General features: G+C 40.0%; 1 protein-coding gene across 1 annotated transcript in view; it reads right to left on the bottom strand.

The window, feature by feature from the left end:
* Positions 1-397: 397 nt before the first annotated feature.
* Positions 398-11748, bottom strand: part of SMPX (small muscle protein X-linked) — a 135518-nt gene continuing 124167 nt past the window's right edge. The window contains exon 5 of the mRNA XM_069761475.1: positions 398-641. The gene's annotated coding sequence lies outside the window, so the exon portion shown is untranslated. The remainder of the gene's footprint in view (positions 642-11748) is intronic.

The raw sequence follows: 11748 nt of genomic DNA, 5'->3' as shown, positions 1-11748 counted from the left end.
TTGCACTGCTAGAAAGTAAAAAATCTGCACTGTTTAATACGATGGTGAAATACTTTTAACCAGTGAAGGAGTACGTGAAACCAAACACCACAGTCTTCTGGCCCCACTTTGTTGCAGTATCCCTGTGACAGACACTGCATTATACAACACTATGCAAATTCTCTAGACGGCAATTAGCTAAAGTTAGTAGATGGAGAAGGATAGAAAACAATTTTCAACATTAGTATATTTTTTTTATATCTTTTACTAGTTTACCACATTTGATGGGTTGACATTCAACTTTTTTTTAATTCTTGATCACATCTGTATTTTCCATGCTTTTTTGATTAAATGATGTGAACATTCCCATTTATTTATGTCTGTTTTTATTAAAGAACACCTTGTAAAGCAACAGAAATTAATGTATTTGTTTTGCTTTATTAACTGGAATTCAAGCTATGGTTCTTAACATTCTGTAGTATATTTTCTAGAATATGATCCAGATTCTGACCTATGACGAAGCAGTATAAATGTAAAAATAAGTTATTTGCTGTAGCGTGGAAATACACAGCATATAGGTAGTATACAGTCTTTATACAAATATAAAAAATATTCTTCGGTCTTCCACATCAGTGCTGATTATCCGGGGAGCATTGGCTCACCTGTAAATGAAAGAATAACATGTTAAAATGCTTTATGTATGTACTGTATCTGCTAATATTTCTAATAATTCCTTATAAAACATTGTAAAGAAATACATCCCTCAGAAAATTAAGCTTTACTGGTTTAATACATTGCATTCATACAAGATAGATCACCTGTTACCACATTGTATAAAATAGACTATGTCCGATTTCATTATCAGTTTCTTGTTTATGAGATGAAAACAATGGATATCAATTAGTTCTTTTTAATTTAGTCCGTCTTTTATTGACTCAAATTTTAACTTTTGCATCAATTTTTGATACATCTATTTTTTTTATTTTTCATAAAACAGAATGCAAAGCGTTATGTAACAATGGCCTAAGGCTGTGTTCACATTAGCATCGGGAGTATCCGAAAAAGGGTTCCATCAAAATATCAGTAAATTATTAATTACACGAATAGCGCAGTCTACAATATTCTTGTATTCTTAGCAAAAATGTTTGAAGTCACTATTTGGGGCATTATAACAAGATATATTTATCTATACAGAAATACATATATGCCTCGACTAGGTAATGAACCCATCACTAGGTTCAATAAATTAAATTAATCCGATAAACACATATGAACCCAAACATAAATTTAGAAAAGTGTAAATCTTTATTACATATAAAAAATATACATTGAAAAAAATACACACAAAAGATTAAAAGAAAAAAATATTCTTGTAGCAAAAAATACCGGACCCCATTGAAGTTCAAAAGATTGTCCGATTTACCTTAATTTTGAGGGGAGAGCTATCTATCAAGGAAGAATGGGGCGGATGCAAAACAAGTAGGTGGGAAGGTGCAATAAGACGTTTGGCCACAAAAAGGGATCACAGAGCAACTGACGTACCATGGTTTCTGGAAATCCGGCACAGATACCACCACTGTGGTCATCACACAAAAATATCTACAACCTATTGAATTGGTAGGTTTTTCTTCACCTGCATTTAATTAAGAGACATTTGCCATAAAAAATCAAAACCAGGTAACTGAGTATTTTTGCAGACTTCTTGTCTCTATTCAGTGTTCGTAATTATCTAATCAACCATAAAATATCCAAATAGAGTGGTATTTGTGGATAATGAGAGCATACATGCCAATAGTACATGTGGACCTATGCACATGTGGATTATCAGCCATACTGCTCCACATAAGAATGCATTTAACAGTAGCAGGAAGTTCACGGAAGTTATGTCCTTATGCTTATATCAGTACTTATAGTCCAAAAATAAAATGCATTGTGTAATGAACTCATGATAACTACATACCAAACCGAGTATAGTAATGGAAGCAAATGGTCAACAGTAACAATCACCAAAAACAAAGCCGCACTTGACAATAGTATTGCTGATGAATAACATTCCCCTTGACTAATCAGCAGTTTATACCTTCAATGTCAAACTGCTTGAGGGCCAGATAGTCTGTTTTCCTCAAAAACCATTTCCAAGGTGAAATGTTCCATGGTTATTTCTTTAGTATCGGGATGCATTTCTCTTTTAGTTTTTTTTACTTCAGAGCTCAGACATGTGAAAATAGAGATGAGCGAATCAGGCAAAATTAGAATTTGCCTCTTAGTATGGATTATTCCAGGAATTTTGATTTGTGGAGACAAATGTAATGCCACTTTATATGCTTTAGGGCAGTGTTCCCCAACTCCGGTCCTCAAGAGCCACCAACAGGTCATGTTTTCAGGATTTCCTTAGTATTGCACAGGTGATGGAATTATTGCCCGTGCAGATGATGCAATTATCACCTGTGCAATACTAAGGAAATACTGAAAACATGACCTGTTGGTGGCTCTTGAGGACCGGAGTTGGGGAACACTGCTTTAGGGTATAGGGTTTAGGACCAGCGCCTAATAAACGTTATATGTAAAAAAATAAAAAAAGCATTTATACTCAACTCACCACTCATGTATAAAGCCCCTCCATTCCTCACCACCACCTATCCGGTCCTCGTTGCATCTTCTGATCTCCACCACTTGCACTCTGGGTCATGACATCACAACGCGCACCGTGACATTGCACGTACATGCACAACACTGACCCAAGCCTCATCAGAGCCAGAAGTTCTTTCTGAGAGGCCCGGGGATTTCAGTTTTCATGGCAGGGATCAGAAGATGCAACAAGGACCAGATGGGCGACGGTGAGGAGCGGATGGGAATGAGATAAGCAGTGAGGTGAGTATAATGATTTTTATATTTTGATGACCGCCACTTTACTAAATCCATACTAAAGCAAAACCAAAAGAAATGAAATGGAGTATAAATTGGTATACATGCAATGTGTAGGAGCATGTTCACACTGGCCATTAAACAGACAAAACTTAAGATAGAAATAAAATGAACATATACCCTGCTATAAATAAAAAACAATAATTTATATAAATAGCATAGGGTGCTTAGTAAGCACTGTTTTTGATTAAAAAAAAGGGTAAAATCCCTCCCACCAGTGCCGAGTTGTACTCGGTTACCTTATTTTTTCTCCTATACATTGCATTTACAGTATACCAAGTGATATGACAGTTAATTCCTTTCGGTGTTGTTTCAGGTTCTTGCACTCAATGCACGTAACCATCTGACCTCCTTTTCTTTGAGCTGGCCATTACGTTTATATAGCTTCCCATGACTGTGTCCATAGTGAGACTGCGGTCTTGCTCGGCCCTTATTCACATATTGAGGTCATTTTTGACCCATGGTAAGGTTTTAATATTAGAGGTCAGGATAGTCCGTAATGAGTATACAGTACCTTGGCATTAGTGGGATGGCTTTTACGCTTTTTTTTAACTAAGTGCCCAATGTTATTTATAAACACTATTGCTCTTTACATAATTATAGCAGGGTATATGATCATTTTGTTTCTCTCTTAGGTTGTGAATCCAAACTAAAGCAAATTACAAAAAAATAGCATTTTGGCGAATATAAATTTATATAAAAATCAGTTACACATACACTTATTTACTCATCTCTATGTGAGACTAAAAGTTTTTTGCTGCTTTGTCTGACTGGGAGATAGATTGCTGAAGAGAAAGCCATGTCCTACAGCTTTGTCTGCAACATATTAGAAGTAATCTAAGCTTTGCTCCCTTCACGTAATGGATAATAGAATTCTTCTTAATTGAAGTACTGAATATTTTCACAGCAATGACCAGGAAAAATGCAAGTTTGAAGGTGTTGGGTAGATAATTCAATAATACCTAAGTTCATCTGAACATATTTTCAGTAGCCCACTTGTCGGCTTTGCTGTATAGAGTTGGGACAGAATGATCAGAGTCATTTCATTTTCAGTAGAGGGTGGACAAGTTAATGACAGCTTGTTTGTACTGCTGGAGGTTTAGATTAGATAGGATAGTACCGCTATACATACTGATAAGGCTCTGTATGCATCTCACTTGTAATGTCCTTTAAATGTCCTTGTAATGTCCTTTAAAGGGGTTGTTCACTCCTAGGACAATCGCTTCTCATTTCCAATGTATGGCCCAGATAAATTAAAAACTCTTGTACTCACCTCCGGTGCTTACACCATTCTAGCAGTGTCGACACTCACATTCCCGGGGCTTTCGTACAGTTGTTATGACACATAAGCCCTGCGCACAATCAGTGCTGGCATCACTGCCCGCGCCTTCGGACAAATCAAACTTGAAGAGGAAGGGGTGCGGCTGCACTCTGACTTCCTTGTGATGATCAATTTGTCCAAAGGCTGGGACAATGACACCAGTGCTGATTGGGCACAGTGCTCACATGTCATGACAACCGTACGAGAGGCCCGTGATCGTGAGTGCAGACACCGCTGGAATGTCGCCAGCACGAGAGGTGAGTATAGATATTCCTATTTTATCGGGACCAAACATGGGGAATGAGAAGGGGTTGTTCTAGTATTGGAAAACACCTCTAAGATCCATTTCCGATATTTGACCCATCTAGCAGCCCAGCAATAACACAATAAATGTACTAAACGCTTGGGTGCTATGATTTTTAACCAAGCTTAAAAATCATTGACAGCACATTGTCCTGTAAATGATGTGTTAACGATGGTTCTGTGTTCATGTTGGCTTGTCTAAAAAGGCCAATAAACAACCATCAATTGGATTGTATATAGCTGATCATCGATCATTTAATGGCCATGGTTGGTTAGTGTAAATGGGCCCTTACTCCATCAACTTGAGTCTTAATCAAGAAGAATAAGAATTCTTTGTGAGTTGACTGCAGTGGCATAAACAAGGGAATTATGAGGCTAAAATATCCCCTTTCTGCCTTCAATCTTCCTTCCTGTAAGATGAAGAGTCTGTATGTAACGATGGCTGCCATATGAAGATGAAAGATGGACGCTACATGAGAGATTCTCACCTCTCACTAGCAGATGGCAGACATCAATACTTACAGATGTCTGGTCAGGGAGGAAAGATTCATAGCCCTATCATTTCATGCTGCAGGCTGGAGCAGTTCTCCTGTGACCAACCCTGTCCTAGTATTAATGGAAATATTTGTATGTACTGTATGTTAGTCACAATGTGTTTTTTGTATTTATGCTGTACTATTCAAGGGTGGCCATGGCCATAATTCACCAGAACATCATTCTGCATACAACTCACATTCATAGTTTTACGGTTGAAAGAAAACACAAATCCTGCAAGTGCAACCTATAGCCCACCATGTTTATCCAAAGGAAGGCAAAAATCTCTCAAGGCAAATGCTAATTGCCCAATATTAGAGGGAAAATTCCTTCCTGACTCCATATACTGCAATCAGACTAGTTCCCTGGACCAACGCCCCATCACAGAGCCTAGTGCCCATAACCTATAGAAGGTGCTACGAAAGGTAAAATATACAGTACATACTGAATACATGTAAATACATACAGTGGCTTGCAAAAGTCTTCTGCTCCCTGGAACTTTTCAACCTGTTCCCACATATATTTACAGCTGGTTAGAAAAATGATATTTTAAAACTTAGCCTTTATTACTATATGCTAAAAAATGAACAAATTACCACACACATAGAAAGTGCTAGTGCTGACAGGACAGTACAGATAAAAACCAAAGGAAAATATGGGTAAACTACACATATGCTTCCTCTAGGGGATAGTCAAAACACAACCTCTGACTGGGTATAGCAGCTAGAAGAGATTTATCTTGCAATATACATCAATCCCTTTTATTTCTGCTTATCACCTTCAGGGGGCAGTTATCAGCACCTTCCCTGTACGCGGAAGGTATCCTACATATTTTACCCCAGGTAAATTTTAATGTAACCGAAGACCGCCTGATTTAGACCAACAAAAATATATCAATAGTTGGCATATGCCAAAACAGCGGGCCTACCTTCTGTCACTCAATTTTGCATATGGTGTTTACATATAAAAACGCAAGCTCCACAATAGTACAAAGAGGGGACTATCCCCTAGAGGAAGCATATGTGTAGTTTACCAATATTGTCCTTTGGTTTTTATCTGCACTGTCCTGTCAGCACTAGCACTTTGTATGTGTGTGGTAATTTGTTCATTTTTTAGCATATAGTAATAAAGGCTAAGTTTTAAAATATCATTTTTCTAACTAGCTGTAAATATTTGGAAAGCATACGGGTTAAATTAGAATATTGTCCTCGCTGAGAAACTGTTCCCACATATCAAGCTTCAAACAAAGATACAAAATGTAAATTTTTGGTGAAGAATCAACAAGTGGAACACAATTGTGAAGTTGAATCAAATTTATTGGTTATTTTAAATTTTTGTGGAAATTCAAAAACTGAAAAGTGAGGCGTGCAATATTATTCGGCCCCATTACTTTCTGTGCAGCAAACTCACTCCAGAAGTTCATTGTGGATCTCTGAATGATCCAATGTTGTCCTAAATGCCTAATGATGATAAATATGATGATAAATATAATCCATCTCTGTGTAATCAAGTCTCCGTATAAATGCACCTGTTCTGTGATAGTCTCAGGGTTCTGTTTGAAGCACAGAGAACATCATGAAGACCAAGGAGCACAACAGGCAGGTCCATGATAAGTTTAAAGCCGGATTTGGATACAAAATGATTTCCAAAACTTTAAATATCCCAAGGAGCACTATGCAAGCGATCATATTGAAATGCAATGAAATTTACCACTGCAAATCTACCAAAACCCGGCCGTTCCTTTAAACTTTCATCTAAAAAAAATGAGAAGACTGATCAGAGATGCAGCCAAGAGGACCATGATCAATCTGGATGAACTGCAGAGATCTACAGCTGAGGTGGGACAGTCTGTCCATAGGACAACAATCAGTTGCACACTGCACAAATCTGGCCTTTATGGAAGAGTGGCAAGAAGAAAGCCATTTTTCAAAGATATCCATAAAAAGTGTTGTTTAAAGTTTGCAACAAGCCACCTGGGAGACACACCAAACATGTGGAAGAAGGTGCTCTGGTCAGATGAAACCAAAATCGAACTTTTTGGCAACAATGCCAAATGATATGTTTGGCGTAAAGGCAACACAGCTCATCAACCTGAACACACCATCCCCACTGTCAAACATGGTGGTGGCAGAATCATGGTTTGGGCCTGCTTTTCTTCAGCAGGGACAGGGAAGATGGTTAAAATTGATGGGAAGATGGATGGAGCCAAATACAGGACCATTCTTGAAGAGCACCTGCTGGAGTCTGCAAAAGACCTGAGACTGGGACGGAGATTTGTCTTCCAACAAGACAATGATCCCAAACATGAAGAAAAATCTACAATGGAATGGTTCATAAATAAACGTATCCAGGTGTTAGAATGGCCAAGTCAAAGTCCAGACCTCAATCCCGTCGAGAATCTGTGGAAAGAGCTGAAAACTGCTGTTCATAAACGATCTCCATCAAACCTCACTGAGCTTGAGCTGTTTGCCAAGAAAGAATGGGCAAGAATTTCAGTCTCTCGATGTACAAAACTGATAGACATACCCCAAGCATCTTGCAGCTGTAATCGCAAGGTTAAAGGTGCTGAATAATATTGCATGCCCCACTTTTCAGGTTTTGATTTTCCACAAAAACTTAAAATAGCTGTTCCACTTGTTGTTGATTCTACACCAAAAATTTACATTTGGTATCTTTATGTTTGAAGCATAATATGTGGGAAAAAGTAGGAAAGTTCCAGGGAGCCGAATACTTTCGCAAGGCACTGTATCTTACATGGCTTAAAAGAATAACAACTGATTATTTATTTTGTGTAAACTTATATAAATCTGATAATCTAATTGATACTAAAAAGAAATACGTGAGGCATTCCCTTATAGGATGACTGCAAGAAGAGAACCATCCATTGATAAAATGATATTATTGTAGTATGAAGTATGACTTTAAATGAAGGAGAAAGACCGGCACATTGGCCTTTTAAATATAGCGTGATCAGGAAAGGGACTGTAATGAGGCTGCCTGGTGTATTAGAGAGGAAGCCTAAGCGGGCGCTAGCGGGAGCACAGGGAGAGGGAGGAATGAGGCACGCAGTGCAAACAGGACCTGAACTAGGCAGGTCACATGATCACTACAGAGATGATGGGGCGGAGCTAGCGCACGATAATGGAGGGTCTGCAAAAAAATGCAGGACACAGAGTACTAAGACAGAGACATAGTCAAAGGACAAGCCAAGGGTTGGAAGCCAGATGGGAGCGAGGTACCAAGGGGCAAAACAGCAGATTAGTCAGAGACAAACCAAGGGGTCAGAAAGCCAGGACAGACAGAGAAATACCAAGCAGAAAACAGAGGCAGTAGTCAGGGGGCAAACCGGGTCATACACAGCAAGGCACACATGCACAGAGGCACAACGATTACAGACGAATAACCTGGGTGAGCTATCTCAAGCCAAGTAGACGGAAGTATAACCGACCCAGAACCCAGGAACTACCAGCATTAAATAGCCGCCCCAGAACCAAAGAGAGGCGGACTAATTTAACCCAGACCTGAGCAGGAAGGAGCCAGAACCAGCCCATCCAGAGTCATGACAGGGACCCGTGATTCAGACTAGTCGAAGTAGAAACCTCAGCACCAGAAAAAAAGAAAATAGGGCTGTAGGTCTTGCTACAGTGTTATTTATTTTGAGCCAGCAAGGAGTTAAAATAGATATGGTCTAAAGTTTTGACCGAGAACGGTATTTGTCAAGGACATCTGTGTATAGTAAGAGCCGGGAAACAAGAAATGCGTCAGGGTGGAAGACCTATGGTCCCTTTTTTTTTTGTGGTGCTGAAGTAGGATTTTGTCTAGTCTCTGGGTTCCTGAGTAGTGATGAGCAGCTGCGTCAACAAAAACTAAATCTCCGAGCAGTCACAAATACTCGGAGACCCCCCAAGCATGCTCGGGAAAACCTGAGCAACGAGTATACTCGCTCATCACTATTCCTGAGTACAATAACGTGAATCATAAAAAAACCTAAAATTCAAATATATTAGATATGCATAAAAAATGGAAAACAAACATATTTTATTCCCACATGGAGTAAATAAGTATCCTGATAGCCACAAGTGACACTGCTTCACCGTGGAGGTTACCCTCCAAGATCAGCAATATGGCGCCCTCACTCATCGGTGGGTGTCCCTATGTAGCCCTATGTGACCCTATGCAAATAGGGAATAACATCAAACAGGATATGACATGATTATATATATATATATATATATATATACATACATATACACTAGATGGCAGCCCGATTCTAAAGAATCGGGAGTCTAGAATCCATATATACTTGAAATTCGGCAGGAGCTTGAAGAGCAACGTCACTGGGCCCGCCTCCACGCAGTAGAAACTTGCTGTGAGGTAATAATTCAAAAATCACACCAAAATGGCGGGCGGAGTGTGTCACAGTACGGCACGTTTCTGATTGGTCGCTCGCAGCAGGCGGCAACCAATCAGACACTGGACACTGTTGACGTCACTTATCTCCGGACATTAGCTCCGGACATTAGCTCCGCACATTAGCTCCGCACATTAGCTCCGCACATTAGCTCCGGACATTAGCTCCGGACAAAGCCACGGAAGTTGGCACAAATTGCAGGAAGTAGTATTCTAGGCAATTATATATAAGATATATATATACACTTGAAAAATAGGTAATATCGGGGTGTACAAAGGATAATAATTTCCTATTCCTCTAACAAATATAGTATTAGCAAATAAAATATATACGACGGTTCAGGTAACATCATCAATTCCTCATTGTATCCCAGATTAGTCTCTATTATGTCCTGAGGACATTAGATAACAACAAAGTGTCAGTGCTGAACATTTGAGTTGAAAGCTTAAGGTACCTTCACACATAACGATTTCGTTAACGATATCTATGATAAAAAAAGAAGAAAAAACTATCTGCGCTGGAAACTAAATTTGTGACCCTAGTGAGGACCCAAGTATATAACTATTGGAGATGGTGATATTCTAAAAATAAATGGGGGTTTCCGATATCTAGAAATAATACAGCCACCATGAGAAATATTAAAAGTGTATAATAAAAAAGGCGTTAATAAAAATGACATTGGCTGGGAACTGCCCCGGCCGGCGGCAGAAGAACCTGTGCTCACGTGTTCTATAGAGTATCAGCGCTGCTGGGCTGAGCCGCTCGGTACTCTGCAAATTTGGTCCCACACGCTTTCCTTAGCCTGTCACGTGAACAATCACGTGACCGTGACGTCACGTAAGGTCCTGCAACTGCAGAGTACCGAGCGGCTCAGCCCAGCAGCTCTGATACACTCTATAGAACATGCGAGCGCAGGTTCTTCTGCTGCCGGCCGGGGCAGTTCCTGCAGCCCGCAATTCTAAAGGCAATACGCTGAATATACTCCATTTTACCTTCTTCTGGCATTGCAAGTGGGCAGAATCGCTGAGGATCGCATATCACTACGGCAGCCGTACCAGGCACATCTGAAGGCAACATACAGCATTCATCTGACTTTATCCCCTTTTGGGCAACACAAGTGGACTAAACCACGGAATCTGTACTCCACAAGTGACAGTCTCACCAGGTAGGTAATATATTATATTTACCAATGTCATTTCTATTAACGCCTTTTTTATGATACACTTTTAATATTTCTCACGGTGGCTGTATTATTTCTAGATATCGGAAACCCCCATTTATTTTTAGAATATCACCATCTCCAATAGTTATATACTTGGGTCCTCACTAGGGTCACAAATCTTGTTTCCAGCGCAGATAGTTTTTTCTTCTTTTTTATCATATCTATTGATTTTGTTGCGGACGGGTGGTACCGCAACATTATCTGCTGCATGTTCCATAAAGGTGCAAGCGCTACTGGCCCTTTTTTTAATGATTTTTTATTGATCGTTAACGATATCGTTGCTTTTTGTGACGTAGCAACGATATCGTTAACAAAATCGTTATGCGTGATAGCGACCAACGATCAGGCCCCTGCTGGGAGATCGTTGGTCGCTGGGAATGATCAGGACCTTTATTTGGCCGGCCGGCCGTAAAGCAGAGCACAGCGGTGACGTAATGATGTCACCGCTGTGCTCTGCTTTGCGGCCAGCCGGCGCTGACAGTGCAGGGAAGCTGACGGCGTGGGACAGACACCGGAATGTAAGTATGTACTGTTTGTTTTTTTTATCTTTTACAATGGTAACCAGGGTAAACATCGGGTTACTAAGCGCGGCCCTGCACTTAGTAACCCGATGTTTACCCTGGTTACCCGGGGACTTCGGCATCGTTGGTCGCTGGAGAGCTGTCTGTGTGACAGCTCTCCAGCGACTACACAGCGATGAAACAACGACGCTGCAGCGATCAGCATCGTTACCTATATCACTGCAGTGTCGCTAAATGTGACGGTACCTTTAGGGGTTACTTATCTCATTTTTATTGCCTCAACAGTGCACGTTTCCCCAAGTGTGGTTCATCAAGAGGCCCAGATAGTAGATGAAGGAATAGATAAAAGATCTAGCATGGATACCAGCAAAACATTGGATCGCACTCAGACCAATATTAGTCTATGGGGCCCTACACATGACACAGACTGTCCGAGGACAAAAATCGCTACATGCCAAAGTTTGAGTTAATAGTCGTATCACACTTGGCCATACAAGTCAATGAGCCAGTGGAAAAAATCAGATTGCACTTG

Source organism: Ranitomeya imitator, chromosome 3, assembly GCF_032444005.1.
Source record: "Ranitomeya imitator isolate aRanImi1 chromosome 3, aRanImi1.pri, whole genome shotgun sequence".
NCBI classification, from domain to species: domain Eukaryota; kingdom Metazoa; phylum Chordata; class Amphibia; order Anura; family Dendrobatidae; genus Ranitomeya; species Ranitomeya imitator.
The sequence above is the reverse complement of the archived record's forward strand: the minus strand, read 5'-3'. Positions and strand labels throughout refer to the sequence as shown.